Source organism: Microtus pennsylvanicus, chromosome 1, assembly GCF_037038515.1.
Source record: "Microtus pennsylvanicus isolate mMicPen1 chromosome 1, mMicPen1.hap1, whole genome shotgun sequence".
NCBI classification, from domain to species: domain Eukaryota; kingdom Metazoa; phylum Chordata; class Mammalia; order Rodentia; family Cricetidae; genus Microtus; species Microtus pennsylvanicus.
In genome coordinates, this window is record NC_134579.1 from 50,201,353 (window position 1) to 50,218,666 (window position 17,314).

A 17,314-nucleotide genomic window follows, 5' to 3' on the forward strand; every position below is an offset into this window, starting at 1 on the left:
ACTTGATATTAATGACTCGGCTAACACCATCCATTGGGAAAAATAAACATTTGAGAATTCATGGACTCAGCCCAGTGAGGCTTTGAAAAACCTCAATTACAATATAGTAAGGATGTCAGGCATGTGATTTGAGTACTAGATTACTGTCTATGAGTCCCAGGCTAGATCCTCAGAATCACAAATTAATTAATGAATAATGTCAGCATTACACTAAAAGAATGTGCTTTGGGAAATCTTCATTGTCAAGAGAAAGTAAAAATGTCTACTGACACTATGTATTGCTGTAATACCTTTAATTCCAGCACTCAGGAGGAATCTCTGATCTCTGTGGTTCAAGGGTAACCTGGTTTAGCCAAAGCAACAAAATGAAACTATTTCAGAAGAAGAGGAAGAGAAACAAGAGAAGGAAAGATAAAAAAGAAAGAAAGGAAGAAAGAAAGAAAGAAGAAAAGAGAGAGAGAACACGTGTATTCTTTGATAATTCCATTTATGTCTATAATACGGTTTGATTACTATTACCTCTTCCTCTCTTATGTTCCTCTGTCAGCCGGGAGTCCCTGAAATCGCTTTCCTGCATCACATCTTTCTGTTTTGTTTTGCAAACTACTGATTTTAACCAGGACCAACCACAAAGCAGTGAGCGAAAAACCATCCTTGGGAGGCTTGTACACTCTCCAGTGGACACCTAACTGTTGACAATGACTTCCCCCTCCTCTAGCATCCATCAGTAGCTAGAGATTCTCCAACTGACTGTTGACATGCTCAGTCTCGTGCAGGAACAGTGCAGACAATCACAGGTCATGTTTCAATGGCTACATCTGCTCAGAAAAACAGCACTTCGGAGCTCTTCTCGCTGTTTGCCACCACTAGCGCTCCTTCTGCCTCTCCTTCCACAATACTCTCTGAGCCTTGTAGAAAGTAGAATATCCTCTCTAGGGCTGAGTGCACCAGAAGTTACTTTGTCTCAGCTCCTTCAGCAGCTGTGAATCTGCACCTGCTATCATTCCCTGCAAAAAGATTCTTCTCTGATCAAGGCTGAGCATAGCATTTCTTGTGGATTTAAATATAAAAAAATTTAAATTTATTTATTTATTATGTATACAGTATTCTCGGTATTCTGTCTGCATGTATGCCTGCAGGCCAGAAGAGGGCACCAGATCTCATTAGAGATGGTTGTGAGCCACCATGTGGTTGCTGGGAACTGAACTCAGGACCTTCAGAAGGGCAGGTCTTAACCACTGAGCCATCTCTCCAGACCTAAATATAAAATTCTGAAGGAAGTTTGATTCCATGTCCATTCAGCACAATGACAGTAGTTAAGTTTCCCACTAGGGTCCGTGGTGTTCCCAGGCATGGGCTTTTGACACTGGTACCAGGTACGAACTCTCTTCTGTGAAGCAGGCTTTAAATCCAACCAGAGAGCAGCTGGTTACTCCCATACTGGTCATGCCACTATTGCACTAGTGAACACATCTTGCCTGGCAGGTTGGTGTTGTAGTTCACAGTGTTCATAGCTTTTTAAGAATGCTGATGACTTTTCTCTCTTCATAGTCTACATGGTATATTTTGGGCCTCTGTATGCTTGCTATCAGGGAGAAAGTTACAAGTTCAGTTTTAGCTTTGTTTGGCTTGTTTATTTGTTTATTTCTTTTGCAACCAATTTACATAGCGCAGTGATGGGATCTTACCATCTAATTCTGGTGGGCAACCAAAAGCAAATGCAAGTGCTTTCACCTGCTGAACCACCAGGCCCTAGCCTATAAATTTGCATTTGAATCTGTCCCTTCTCCCTCCCCCCCCCCCAACCTCCTTTCTTTGTTTTGTACCAGGGCTTTACACTGCAGCCTGGGTTGGTCTCAAACTACAGTCTTCATGCCTCAATTTTCTCAGTGTTGAGGTGTGTGGTTCCTTCCCTGGCTTCCTTTGACCTTTTCAATGTGATGTATTACATTTCTGTAATTCTCACACCACAGTCAGCATATTATGTACTTCAGCTTCTGTTTCTCAGAGAGGCCATTCAATAAAGATAATTCAATGGAGATTTGGGTCCGAAGGTTAAGAAGAAAGAGGTGCTCATAAAAAGATAAGAGAGGCCCAAGAACTTCTTTGAGACTCACTGGAAGCAAACCATACCCAAGCGGGCTGCAGACTTCTCAAGGGAGGGTCCCTTCAGGAAACCTTCTTGTTGCAGGACATGACATTTGCCGAAGCTCTTTTGTCACAAAATGGTAAGAATTTGCTGATGGCTGCTTTTATCAGTGGCCATGAGGCTGTTCTGAAGCAGAGACTTTGCCTGAATATGGTGGGACTCTGGTGACTTGAGCTGTGTTATGCTAGGGCTGAAAACTTGGAGAGTAACAGAAAGTGAGGATGGGAGGTGTGCGGCCAAGCTAGGCACTATGGCAGTCTTTGGGACATGAAGGCCAATGTTTGCAGCGTTCACTCTTTTTATAGAAAGACTTCTTTTGGATGAGAAGAGGCATTCCAAGTATCTACTTTGTATTCTGCACAAGTAGAACATCTTGCCGGAGAGTTCGGCAGACCGTGAAGCTCTCTCTAGGGAAGTAAAGTGGCTAAGAAAGCAAAGAAATAATTTAATGTTTATAAAGACTGGACCGAAATAACGATAGTATATCCAAAGCAAATAACTGCTGAGGAAATTGGCATATTTTAATTTGACTCCCACTATATTTTACATGTTCTGGGTGTATTGTAATGTATGAGATTGTATGTAGAGCTTAAATGTATAATTAATATAGCTTTGAAGCCAGCTCTATCCACACGATTAAAATTTATCATGGCATTAGCTTTCAAACAGAGACTTTTTTAACAAGTTAGAGTCCTTGCAGCAAATTAGATCTCTGATGAGCTCTGAATAAGGAACCATCATTTATCTCCATAGGATTTTATCAGAGACATTTTAATTGCTGTGGCAGGTGAAAGTCTCCATTCAGTATGTTGGCCAAATATCTTTGGTAGTAAAATGATTTCTCCCCAGTACTGTTGGTTTAAAGAATATCTCGTTCTATGGAAGATGAACTAAAAGTCTTTATTTTATGCTTGTTATCTAGCCTCACTGCGAATACTAAGTAAATCTACTGTGTAGGCGGTGCATTCCACAAGGAAGACAAGGAATCCATCAGTCCATGAAGGGAAAAGATAGCCTCTTTCTTGAAAGTGGAAAGCTGAGGAAAGAGATTCTCTGCCAGTGGTCTAAAAGTAAAGATGCGTGACCTGAGCTCCATGGCCAAGACACCTGACAACTTCAGTTGAGATTCTGGGAACCCATGCAAAAGCCAGAAGTGGAGGTGTACATCTTTAATCTTAGCACCCCTAAGGTGAGGTGGGAATGGAGATAGGAGATTTCCCCCAGGAGTTTATAGGCCAACTTGCCTAGGGTATGTAGTACAGTGGCAAACAAGGTAGACCCTCCACACTCCCCCACCAAAAAAACCAAGACAGAAGATAAGGATTGATCCCTAAGATTCTTTCTTGACATCTGTATATGCGCTGTGACATCTGTATTTACACTCAAATACCCATCTCACACACATAAAGACTCAAAGAAGACCTAGTGCCTAATGGTTGATGAATAAATGGATGTGAGAAGTCCATTTTTGTTTTTCTGATCGTGCAAGTAATGTGCATGTCTAAATACTCAAAAATTCTAGAAATGTACAAAATTCAAGAAACTCCAGTAACTCTTTCTCTAGCAGATAACTGCTATTAGCAGTTTAGCATATTATATTATTCCAGAATTTCTCACAGAAAGTGTTTCCCCCTCCCCTGTTCCTTCTTAGAATTGTCGGTCTGATGCCAACAATGTCTGAATTCTTCTTCCTCGGCCTGCTGTATTTTCACAAAATTCCCACCCCTGCCGTTCCAATCACTGTGTTGGAATGACATATCATGCAAATGTAGCCAAAAATCTCAGTTCTGGGGCCCGAGGACAGATTTTATGCCGATGCATCTGTGCCTAAGAACAGATTTTAGATTTATGCTGAAGGAGGGATGGCCTGCCAGCTGGTTCAAAGCCTCGCCAGCTTAGCCCACGTGCGGTGAGGATGCTTCTGGTGACTTTTGCCTGCCAATCGGCACAGGTTGTGTGTTGACTTCAGCTCTGAATGGCGGGCAGAATCTCTATCTCATGTCTTCACATTGGGCTCAGTGGATTAAGCGAGGGCTCTTACTTAAAGTTTGCCCTTGTCAAAATGATTACCAAGCTTATTCCATCTTGGGCTGTATGTTTTCAAGTTTCCAATGAATGAGTTTTATGGTTTAGGCTGACCACTAATTCAGTAGACACAAGAGAGAGGCTTTAGAACACATCTTAGAAAGAAATCTTTATTCAATGTGATAGGTCATTTGGTGTAAACATCCAACATGTACAGAAAGGCTGAAATTAGCAGTCTGAATGTCATGATCTATTTAGTGGGGTTTAAGATATTAGATTTACTAATGCTTAATAAAAAATTTCATAGATGTTACAGTAGTAATTCTGAGATGTTCTGGGTTAGCATGTATCAGAAGCTGCTCGATAACTTATTAAACTTGGTCAGAAAAGAAACAGTAAAATAAGATTAGGGAGATGTAGTTCAGTGATAGAGAGCTTGCCTAGTAGGCATGAGGCTCAAAATACACCCCCTCCCCCCCCGTTCGCCACACACACCAATAGACAGAAGATTAGAATTATAAGATCACTGAATTCCCTGAAATCACCATAACCAAACAGTTTTTTAAAAAATAATACTAGATGATATCTAATAATGACAGCTTATGAAATTTCTGAGCCCTTACTATGTGGCAGACATTGTTTTCAGTGTTTTCCTCAAAAACAAATATATAAAATATTAAGAGTTTGAATCCTTAAAACTATACGAAACAGGAAGAGTTATTTATCTATTTTAGTTTCATTCTTTAATTGGTACACATAATTGCACATGTTTCCGGGCACAGTGTTATCTTTTAGTATACGCATATGCTGTATAATAACCAGTAAAGGACAACTAGCATTTGTGGTTTCCTTGTGGAGAGAGCATACAAATCCTTTCTTCTATGGTACTGAGATACACAGTGATTGGCAGCCCTTATAGCACAGCTGGAAGAGCTGGATTGATCCCTGGAACCAGTGATGGAAGGAGTGAGCTCTGATCCCCATTTACCAGCCATGGCAAATGTATGCCCACACTCACACCCCTGAACATTATATACATACAAGTAAAACACAAAATGAAAAATGAGGAAACCCAAACTAGGGACTAGAGAGATGTTTCAGAAGAGCATGCTCTGCTCTTCTGGAGGACCCGAGTTCAACTCCCAGAACAGCAGCAGCTCACAACCTCTGTAACAGCTGACCCTATCTCCCCCAACCCCGCCCCAGAAAAGCACATGTTTAATCCTAGCACTCCTACAATGAGACAGGGGGCAGAGACAGTGAATAGCCTGTGAGCTTGAAGGGCAGCTTGCTTCCAGTATGTTAGCAGGCATAGAGGCAGAAGCAAGGAAAGATTCTGCCTCAGTAAGCTGGAAGGTGAGAACTGATTCCCAAAATAACAGTAGCAATATTATAGTTATGAAGTAGCAATGAAATAGTTTTATGCTTGGGAGTCACCACAATATGAGGAACTGCATTAAAGGGTTGCAGCATTAGGAAGGTTGAGAGTCACTGGCCTTGGAGGTAGGCAATCTAAACATGATGTGCATCAATATTTGGGAGAATGGGATGTGTGGAGTATGCCAATAGTTAGAGAATGGATTCTGATATTTTTATAAAGGAAAATCCATGGATGGCAACATGGCTCAGTGAATAAAGAGTCTTGCTGCTAAGTCTGTCAACCTAAGTTAGAAACCTGGAGGCCCACAGGGTGGAAGGAGAGAGCTGAAACCTGATAGCTGTCCTCTGACTTCCACGTTCAAACTGTAGTATGTGCATTCCTTCACACACATGCAGGTACACATGATTTTTTAAATGTAAAGGATTAGATGCTATAAAATAAAGGCAAATCCCGCTATGTTAGTAGTAAGCCCACCTTGCATGCTTAAAAGTAATTTATGTGAGAAAGAGAGAAGAGGGAAGAGAAAAACAAGAGAAAAAAGAGAGGGACAGGAGAGGGTGATACGGATGAAGTTTGTAATTTGCTTTTCTAATACAGAGCACCCAAGGGATTTACCAAAATGAATCTAAAATGTTTGGATAGTCAAGATTTCTTTGCCACTACTCAATGAGGACAGAAGGAAACTAGAAAGAAATCTTTTTCCTTTTTCTTCCTTTCTTCCTTCCTTCCTTCCTTCCTTCCTTCCTTCCTTCCTTCCTTCCTTCCTTCCTTCCTTCCTTCCTTTCTTTTCTTCTGAGACAGGTTTCCCTGTGGAACTTGCTTTGTAGACCAGGCTGGCCTCAAACTCAGAGCTCTGCCCACTTCTGTCTCCAGAGTGCTGGGATTAAAGGCATGAGACACCACGCCTCAGTTAGAAAGGCATCTTTTAGGACAGGAGAAAGTTCCCTCCTTCTGTGAATGAGAAATGTATTATGTTCAGGTGACAACAGAGAAAGTGTTTCATACTCTCCAGAAGCATTCTAGATGGGTTGTAATGTTGAAGTTAAGTGTATACAAGAGAATATGAGAAAATTACTCACAAACTGGATGATACCCATATTCCATAGCTTTGGTGTGGCTCATGGTGTGTCATAAAAGAAATCTGGCCAACTACAGCATGAAGCATTTAATTTTTTTAAACATTTATTTAAGTTTATTTTTAACTTTATTTTATGTGCATTGGCATCTTGGCATCAGATCTCGTGGAACTGGAATTACAGACATGTGTGAACTGCCATATGGGTGCTGGGAATTGAACCCAGGTCCTCTGGAAGAGCAGCCAATGCTCTCAACCACTGGGCCATCTCTCCAGCTTTGAAGCATTTAATTTTTAAAGAATAATTTTATTATGAATTTTTATACATCCATATAATATTTTTAATTAAAATTTTTTGTTCTTACTAGTTATTTCTGTATGAGTGTATGTGCACGTATGTAGAGGTGACCAAGGAGGCCAGAATGGAGCATCAGATCACTTGGACCTGCGGTTGTAGTGCTTATTAGCCAACTGCTGTAGGTGCTGGGTCTTCTGCAAGGGTAGAATGTGCTCTCGTTGACCCATCTCCCCAGCCCATACAATGTGCTTTGATCATGTCCTCTCTCCAGTACCCTTCCTGGTTTCCTTCATTTCCATTGATTCCCTTCTTCTTCCCAAGCGACCTTTTCCTTTTTCATATCATCTGTTTGCTTCTGTTAATAAATGATTTCCAGTAAGTTCTAGGCTTACTTAGAGAGCCGTGGGTGATGGGCTGTTTGCAGGATGATAGGAAACTTGTGGGTAGCCATAACACTGAAGAAACTGTCTCCTTTTCTTTGCATTTACTATTGGTACTATTAACTACCAATAAATTATTTGGGAATAGCAGGCTGTCATGAGCCTCTCTCCCATCCAAGACAGAATGTCATAACCTATTTAATTCCAACTAAGTACACTCTAGTAGTCTAATATACTCTTGTCTCTGAAATTAAAGCCAATGTGGGCTGTCTTCAGGTTGCTGCTAGACATTTAGGAGTAGGAATGATTAAACATTTTGGCTAAGGAAGATCAAGGGAAGAAAGCTGACGAGCTTGCTGTGTGAAAAGGGGGCAGAGTAGCAATTTGCAAATCAGTCCACAAGTATTTCCAGGGCCTCTGCCAGCTTTCAGCGTTTAATGGAGAAGGTAATTGGGGGATATAAATGACCTACATTTTTTTCCCCTGAGACAGGGTTTCTCTGTAGTTTGGAGCCTATCCTGGAGCTAGCTCTTGTAGACCAGGCTGGCCTCGAACTCACAGAGATCCACCTGCCTCTGCCTCTGAGTGCTAGGATTAAAGTCGTGCGCCACCACCGCCCGGCCAGTTACCTGTTCTTCACTTGCTACCTGACCTGTGACTGGATACGATAAACATAGGTGTTTAAAGACCAGGAAATGGGCTGACAGAGATAGCTCTATGGTTAAGAGCATTTGCTGTTCTTGCAGAGGACCTAAATTCAGTTCACAAAACCCACACTGGAATTCAGCTGGTCACAACTGCCTGTCACGGTAGATCCAGGGTGATTTGACCTTTTCTGAACTTCAAGAGCACCAGGCACACATGGTACACATACATACATGTAGGTACTCAAACATAAACATAAAATAAAAAATGAATCTTTAAAAAGACAACAAAAATAAATATGCTTCAACGTCTCGTCTTAAAAATGGAATAATTTATCTTCCCAGCTCCAGAATGTGTTATCTAGAAAATCTTACTTAGAAAGAAGAAAGAGACAAGAGAGACGGCTCAAAGGTTAAAAGCAATTTTTGCTCTTGCAGAGAAGTGGGGTTCAGTTTCATGATGGCTCACAGCCATCAGTAATTCTAGTTTCAGGGAATCTGACTCCCTCTTCTGGCCTCCATAAGCACTGCATACATGTGGTGCCCACACATACATATAGGCAAAAACACACATTAAACTAAAAATAAAAATAAAAGAAGTGTAGTAATAGGAGCGGTGGGGCTGCGTCCCCAGCACCCCGGCCGCCTGGCTAGCTTATGCCCCGAAATAACAACACACAAATTGTATTCATTTAAACACTGCTTGGCCCTTTAGCTCTAGCCCTTACTGGCTAATTCTGATATCCCGATCAACCCATCTCTAATAATCTGTGTAGCCCCGGTCTTACCGGGAAAGATTCAGCATGTCTGACCTGGCGGCTTGCTTCATCGCGAGTGTCTGCCGGGAGAGAGGAGCATGGCGTCTCTGCTCCAGAGAGCAGAGCTGTCGAGTCTGAGCTCACTTCCTCTTCCTCCCAGCATTCTGTTCTGTTTACTCCTCCCACCTATATTTTAACCTATGAGGGCCAAGCAGTTTCTTTATTGCTTAACCAATGAAATCAACAGATTGATATATGACACTCCCACATCAAAGAAGGATATTTTCTTTGGCAGTAAAAGAAGGAAGAAAGAGAAAGAAACATAAAACTAAAGAAGAGGAGAAAAGAAAATGAGATAAATATACATTTTTATGTTTTGCTATGCCATCTTTTACAATCTGACCATATATCTGACCATATTCAGATTTACAAGGTGGTTGCACAAAAATAAGCTAGTATTTCTAAAGCCAGATGGAAATGGCTTTTGATTGCATAGACTCCTGCCTGTCTCTGAGGGTGCCAGCAATCAGAAGTTGCAAAGGAAAGCAAGCTCGGGTTCTCCAGTGTCAGAAAAGAAGGCTGAAGTAAGCACAGCCTATCAATTAAATCCTCTCAGTAAATCAGAAGTAAAGCTAGGAATTACTCTTTCATGGTCTCACTTCCAGTGTTAGAGTCATTAATTTATACCCTTTTGCTTCTACTGGGTGCTGATTATTTGGAATATATATATTCTTATATAATATATGTGTATTACATACAATATATCACACAAATATAATATAATTTATATAATATATACATTGTACATATACCATACATATAATATATATTATATATAGCATGTATATTATACATGGAGAAGCTCTGCTGGCTCACAGAGCTGGGTGTATATGACTGTCCTGCCTTCCTGATCTTGGTCAGGTGGAAAAGAAAAGGTCCAACCAGATCATATTTTTACTTCCCAGTGACAAGACTATTCAAACTCAGTGACTCAGGTAATGAAAATTTCCCTGTGAGCTGAGAACCAACTGCAGAACTGGTTAGCAGTGGGAATTTGGCTTAACCTGGCAAAGACCAAGTCTAATCAATCAATTAATTATACGATGTGTTGGGGTAAGATATCACTATGCAGATGAGGCTGGTTTTGAACTCAGGGTGATCCTTCAGACTTAGTGTTGGGCCTTCAGGCACATGCCAACACATCCACCTGAAGAAGAAGGATGAGGAGAGGAGAGGAGAGGAGAGGAGGAAGAGGGGGAGGGGAAGGGAGGGGAGAGGAGGGGAGGGGAGGGGAGAGGAAGGGAGGGGAGGGGGAGGGGAAAGGAGAGGAAGGGAGGAGAGGGAAGTCGGAAGAGAGAAGAGAAGGGAGGGGAGAGGAGAGGAGGGGGGAGTGCAAAGCAGATGCCGCTGGTCTGGAGAAAGCAGAGGTGGATGACTTACCTTATTGCCAGACTGCCAGCAGCTGAGAGATTGTCCTCCATCTGCCCAGGCTCATGACTAGAGTCTGTCACCCTGGAACCCACTGAGCCCTTGCTTCCCCCAGAAATCTCAGAGTAGCTTCTTAGCTGTATTCTTTTTTTTTCTTCTTAGCTGTATTCTAATCACTTCTGTTTTGTTCTTTTATCATAGACAAATTTCAGATAAAGATACAGATTCTTTTTCAAAGTTTAAATTTTACTTATTATTATTGTATATTTATCATGTGTCTGCCATGGTGTGTGCATAGACACTAGATTCTCAGCTTCCATCATGTGAGCTGCAGGGATAGGACTTGGGTCATCAGGCACGGTGGCAAGCATGCTCATCACTGACTCATCTCACCCACCTGAGGCTATGTAGTCTTTAAAAGTCTGGTAGAATCTGAGTTTTTCTTCAGTGTAGAGGAAGTTTTAGTTCATGTTGTTTGAGCTGCCTTCTGTGACCTCAGCCTGGTTGAGCCCCCATGAGCTTTGTAACTTGGTGGATTCTTAGAAAAGCGGTTTGATTAGTGCCTCTCCCAGTGTCTGGGCTACCTCCTGATTCACCTGACATCTCTCATTTTTAATCCCTTTAGCTTTATCTTCTGTTCTCCCCTCCTTTCCTTTCTCTGTTCCAGCTACTTGGACCACTACCTGCTTCTCAGACATGGGAGGGACTTCCCCACTACACAGTGGTACTTGTGTTTCCTTTGCAAGAGTTTCTCTTAAGCCTGGGCTTCATGTGTTGGGGCCATGTATTTGAAGTCTTTTCTCATCTTTTTGGTGAGGCCTATCCAGGACACCTCAGAGTTCTAATATTTTTTTTATAACACATTCAAAAACTGAATCTTGGGTTAATTTTTTCTCCTTAGTACTTAGCACTTTCTAGCCCCAAATACATATTGTTACTTGGCCATTTTTCCTCTTCGTTAGACCATGTACCAAGAGAATATTTTCTGTGTTTTTGTTTTCTGCATCTTTTCCCAGAATATGGATAAGTGGCTGACATTCATAGAGATTTATTTAGTCCATGAGTAATGAATGGAGCTGGCCTTTGAGGAGAGAATACAGACCCTGTAATTTAAAGGATCCAATAATGTCAGCTCAATAAACTCCCCAGCACTCATCCTTTATAACTGAACAAGATCAGAAAGCCCTTGCACAAAAGTTCATTTGAAACCCTAAGCTAAAAAACAAAAAACTAATTAAAGGGACGTTTACTTCTTGATCACACTAGGGCCTAACTTTGAAGACATATACCAGACAAAAGGAAAAGATCAGTTCCTAAAATTGGCAAAAGTAAAACCTAATCTATGAGAATATTAGGGAAGAGACCTATAGGAAATAAAGGGGTCGACATGGCACTTTATGCTTAAACAAGAAGGTGCTGATGCAGATGTGTGTGTGTGTGTGTGTAGCGTGGACCTAAATGGTTGATGCAGGGCATGGGTGTGGTCTATGATTCAGCAAAAAATGGCTGACATGATGGCCAGGGAGCCCAAAATTAAGCAGTGATGTAAGCTGCTGTGTAGCTGTTCCTGGCCGCACGCCACCTTTCTGTGAGTTTTGTATGAGTATGGTCTGATGCCAGATGTCTTCACCTTCGCCAGTCTGCCCCTGTATGTCAGTCTGTCGGTTTGAGTGTCTATCTTCATGTGACCTGTCTATCCACCTACATGTGTGTCTTTGCTTGCCTGAGTATGGCCCATTTGTGCTGGTGTGTGCCTGAGTACCTGTTTGAATTTGCTTCATCCACAGCAAATAAAACACATCTTATCTGTCCAGGGAGCTGAGCAATCTCTAAGCTTCCACCTCCCTCAGCCCTGCTCCTTCCCTCATGTTGTAGCTCAGATCGCACAAGACCCCTGAGTTAGAGTCTCATTTCTTCTCTTAACTAGCAGAATGATGAATCTGATGACAGTTTATTAGTCTCCCCAAGATCTATTTGTGTAGTAGATGTTTGGCCCAGTTATATGGGCTGAAACTCATGTACTTTCTTGCAAACTTCTGTCTCTAGACGACAGACTGAGCAAGCTGTTCACTGCATTCCCCTTTGGATTATACAGATTCATTAACTGTTTTCTGAAACAAAAGGGAAGGTTGCACAAATTTAAATAAACAGAGTGTGTGGAGTAGTTCTTCACATGCCTTGGGGAGGGCTTGGATTCTGGCATGTGGAGATGAATCAGTAGCTCATGCTCTTTGAGATGCCACTTCAAAATTTAACTGTTTTGTGAGAAGGTGAGATAAATTTTAAGAAGAAAACGGCATTTACTCCTGTAGCGGGAGAGACCTAGGCAGGTGAAGTAACTACCCTATGGTTATATGATAGCTAAGGGCACAGTTGCAGTAGAATCTGCCTCCTGACCCATTTCTCCTACATACCCTGCTTTAGCTAGTGCTATGACCATTCACTCCAGCTGGAGCCATGAGCTTCATCTTCCTTATCCATTAGGAGGTCAAGTATATTTGGAACAACTTAAAATAATCTCCTAACTCTTGATGCTTCTTCAGCCTTATGGGCTCTGTCGTATATGCATTCCCTACAGTTCACCTGTGTTCTAGCAACAGTTGTCTAAGTGATTTCCTATTCTCTTTCTTTTTTAAAAAAAGATTCACTTTCATTATTTTTACTTATATGTGTGTGTCTGTGTGAGTGTGTTTCTTGTGTGTGCATGCTTGTGAGGCCAGAAGAGCATGAGGAGATGAAGTTACAGGTATGAGCAGTTATGAGTGCTGGGGACTGAGCCAAGGATCTCTGGAAGAGCAAGTGCTTTTAAGTTCTCAACCATCTCTCTAATCCCATTTCCCCTCCTCTCTCTCTCTCTCTCTCTCTCTCTCTCTCTCTCTCTCTCTCTCTCTCTCTCTCTCTCTCTCTCTGTGTATAGGTGCACATGAATGAAGGTGCTCTTATACGCTGGAGGTAGCAGATCCCCATAGAATTCGAGTTACAGGTAGTTGTGATCCATCTAATATAGGTGCTGGGAATTGAACTTGGGTTCTTTGGAAGAGTAACTCTTATTCCTAAAAATATAGGGGGGTTCCCCCCACCCGGCAGGCTCCCCAGAGTCCGGCACCCGAGCGGTGGCAAAGTTCCCATCAGCGGGAAGCCACGCCGCAGAATTCCCAATGCGCAGCGGTTGTGAGCAGACCCATGGACACAGAAAGTAGCCATAAAAGCATTTATTGAGGGAGAAAGGGAGAGAGAGAAAGAGAGAAAAGAGATAAAAGGAGAGAAAAGAGATAAACGGAGAGAGAGACAGAGAGAATGCGTATGCACGTCAAGGAAGCAGAAAAAGGAAGGGGGAAGATGGCGGCAGGCAGGTCAGAGGTAATGGGAGTGGGCGTGGCTTGTCCCCTAAAGCGACAGGAAAGCACAACATTAACAATTGTTCTTAATGGCTGAGCCATCTCTAGCCTTGTTTCCTTTTTTAAATTTGCCTCTCCATGATTTTAAAAAAAAGAAGTGTCCTTTTTAATAAAGACATCCAAAAATCTTGGTAATCAATCATCTATTTGTTTACAAAAGAGCTATATTTATTTATTAGCCTATTTGTTTATTCTATACCCTTTAACAATTTCAGCCTAACATCATGGCATTTTCTTCATTTCTCAGCCACAGCATGGCTTCCGAGTCTCCATGTCAGGATTTGTGTACAGGAAAAAGTTATCAGCGTCTTACATAAGATGCAAATTTAAACATCTCATACATTAAGACAGCTAAGAAGTAGCTGTGATAATCCCACAGTCGTCAGTGCCCAGAGGCCCCATCTTTCTGTCTTTCTACCCTCAGAACATGACTTGCTTTCTTCTTATGATTTTGTTTTCAGTGCCGGGAATTGAACACACATACTAGACAAGCACTCTACCCTGGGTGCTAGCCCCAGCCCATTGTTTATGTCATCAGCATATGCTAATTATCTATTATTAGATGATGATGGGCTTCGTTATGACACATTCAGACATGTGTGGAATGTACTCTGAGCATTTCCACCTGCCGTTACCCTCATTGGCCTCCTACACCCACTGATCCCCTTCCTCTTTCGAAATCTCTCATCCTCTTTCATGTCTTGTCTTGATGACTCGATGTTTTTCATTAGAATTGTTTACTGGAGCATAAACACGGCTGCTATTTCAAGACTGGGAATCTTCCCATGGCCACACCACTGAGGAAAAATGTCTGTCTTTCCTCTAGCAACCACTAACTGCGTATAGATTCTCAGGCTCCTCAACTGCGGGAAAACACAAGGAATGCAGCAGCTTCTCATCTTGTTTTTCCTTTCATTTTTCCCCTTCGCGTTCACTAGAAACAGCTTTATTTACAGTTTTTAACTCTCAGAACCAAGACTCCCTCTACACTGAGAGAACTAGGTTTATAATCTCCATTTGGACAAGCAGAATTTGACTTACAAATGGAGAATATGAAAAGATATGTGGTCCAAGCAGAGAGAATTTCCTTGCAGAACTGACTGTGGACTCAGCACCATGGAATGTTGCTGGGGAAGCTGAAACGGACCACAGCCTGGAAGATATTAACTTCTTAAGGCCCAACTGAACCGTTCTCCAGGCACTGTGAGTCACAGGCGGTTGACATCCTGGGGGTTCCTGACCCTCAAACACTATTCCCTCCGAGAATGGTACTTTATGTGCTGTGATCTGTGATGCTTCCATTGTTTCTCGTCAATCCCTGAAGGCCTTCCTCAGTTTCTCCTTGGGCACTGCACAGTGGAAAATGTGAGGATTGGACTTCCTCGCAGGATCTTCCTCTCCGGGCGGCGGACCAATTTCCTTTTCTCCAGATGGTCCTCATAGACTAGCCAAAGAGGGGACTGGGCTGACCATCTGTTTCCTGTTACCTCTCAAGGTGCCTAGCCACTCAGCCGGGCGACATAGCCCAGGGCACCAGCTGACAATCTTTGCTGCCCCAGGTTGGCCTCACACTTGGCCATAGTAAGTAGGATAGGACAGGGGCCATGCTCAGAACAGTTTGAGACTCATGAGCAAAGATGGTTTGTGCCTGCTCCCGTCCAGCCAGTTTGCCTTATGGCAAATATAAAAGATGCTTCCATATACTTAATCTCCTTAAGCTGGGGATGACTTTGGGGAGGGAAAAAGGCAAGGATTATGTGGGCAGGCAGGGCAGAGTGGAATATAATTCTGAGTTACCATATCAGTAAATAATTTGATCATAATTTGCAATTTACCCTCCTGTTTTTGTTGTCTTGCTTTTTATTCTTTCTAATTAATTATATGTTTGATTATTTATTTACAGTGACTAAATAGCTATATATTCCTGGCAGAAATGTCGTAACATACAGATAGAAATTTAAGATCACTTACTATCCTGCACACTCGAAAAATAACTATTATTTATCTTGCTAAGTGCCTATTCAGTGCTCTGCACAGATAAATGGCTTGATTACTCTTTCTATACTGTTTCCTCTGTGAGTTTTTCTTAATATCAGAATATCAACCATTAAACATTAATAAGTAGTAATTAATATAAAGTACTTTTGATGAGTAATATCTTGATGCATGATGATAGCATAATTCACCTAACCAGTCTGTAACTGCTGGACATTAAAGGTTTTTCAATTTGTTCCTATTTTAGATCATCCCAAATGAAAAATCTATGTACAAACCTTGTTTAAAGTATGCCCATTTCCTAAAGATACAAGTTCTAAGGACAGGTTACTATACTGTTAAACTGACTCAAGAAAAGTATCAGTGCTATAAATTTCACACTGCCTTCAGTAGGAGATTGCCTGCCTGTCATCTTCCTTCCCTTCCTCCTTCCTTTCTCCCTCCCTCCCTCCCTCCCTCCCTCCCTCCCTCCCTCCCTCCCTCCTTCCCTCCCTCCTTCCTCCCTTCCTCCCTTCCTTCCTTCCTTTTTCATATGGTTTTTCCACCACAAGTGCCATCATTGAAGGATGTATGTGTGTGAGAGAAGCTAAGTCTGATACAAAGAGCCAGACATCCATTTCTGCCAGGTTCCCATAGTGACCTGGAGTGTAAACCGAACCAGACTCGGGAGGAGGAATGGATGATGATGATGATGAGTCATCCTGTGCCGGAAAGGGATCCACAGAGCTCTGCATCCCAGGAGGTGCTCCCCTCTGAACACTCTCCATTTCCATTAGCCAACTCTGTGGGGATCATGCCTGGCTCTGGGTTTTTAAATGGCTCTTTGCAGAGGCCAGGTGGTCCCACCTACAGGGAGCAGCACAAGCGCTCTGCGGATTGGAGAGGTTGTTAGCTCACAGTTGGGCATGGTGGCTGGCTCTCGGAACAAAGATTCGCCAGGGGTGCTGGAGTCCTGCTGGACATCCAGGCTGCTTCACAGGTGAGGGTGACATACCAGCCTTCTGTGAACCTGAAGTGGTGGTTTATAATGCCCCAGGGTGGTGCTGTACAATCGTGTAAGACTATTGTCACACACTCACCTTCTTTAGATCTATATTTACTGAGCCTTTTGAGTCTCCAGCTGACCACATAGCTTTTTTACCTCCCTCCTGGCATAACCTTACCGCATCTCCCCCGTCTGACAAACTTGCCAGGCTAGCTCTATCCTGTTCCTTCAAGTCACATCCTGTGGCAATCCTGGCTGCATTTGTCTCTGTCTTTTTATATCTCAATAAATCATAATTTTAGATCCACAAAAATTCTCAATGATGCCAAACAGTTTGTCCCTTGATTATCTACACTCCTGTATTTTTCTTCCTAACTTGTGTAGACAAGCAAGTCCCGTGGCCTCAACAAGATCAAAGCCTTATAAAAGAGGCTTGAGTCTTTGCTTTATGTTTCTATTCCATACCTTTTCTTGAGCAGTGGCCCCTGTGGCAAACATTACCTCAGTTTCTGGGCATCAAATGACTCAAACTTTGTCCTACCCAGATCTGAATCTGTTCCAGAATTCATCATCAAAATTACATCCTTTGACCTCCCTTCTTTTTTAAAAAAATTGTTTTTATTGAGCTATATATTTTTTCTCTGCTCCCCCCTTTCTTTTCCTTCCCCTTCTACCCTCTCCCAAGGTCCCCGTGCTCCCAATTTACTCAGGAGATCTTGTCTTTTCTACTTCCCATGTAGATTAGATCCATGTATGTCTCTTTTAGGGTCCTCTTTGTTGTCTAGGTTTTCTGTAATT

The 17,314-nt window shown here is 42.2% G+C and overlaps 1 long non-coding RNA gene across 1 annotated transcript in view; it reads left to right on the plus strand.

Annotated features, from left to right (window-relative positions):
• The first annotated feature begins 1,988 nt into the window (after positions 1–1,988).
• LOC142839223 (uncharacterized) overlaps positions 1,989–17,314 on the plus strand; it is a 28,565-nt gene continuing 13,239 nt past the window's right edge. Inside the window, exon 1 of the long non-coding RNA XR_012908711.1 lies at positions 1,989–2,228. This is a non-coding gene — a long non-coding RNA (uncharacterized LOC142839223). The remainder of the gene's footprint in view (positions 2,229–17,314) is intronic.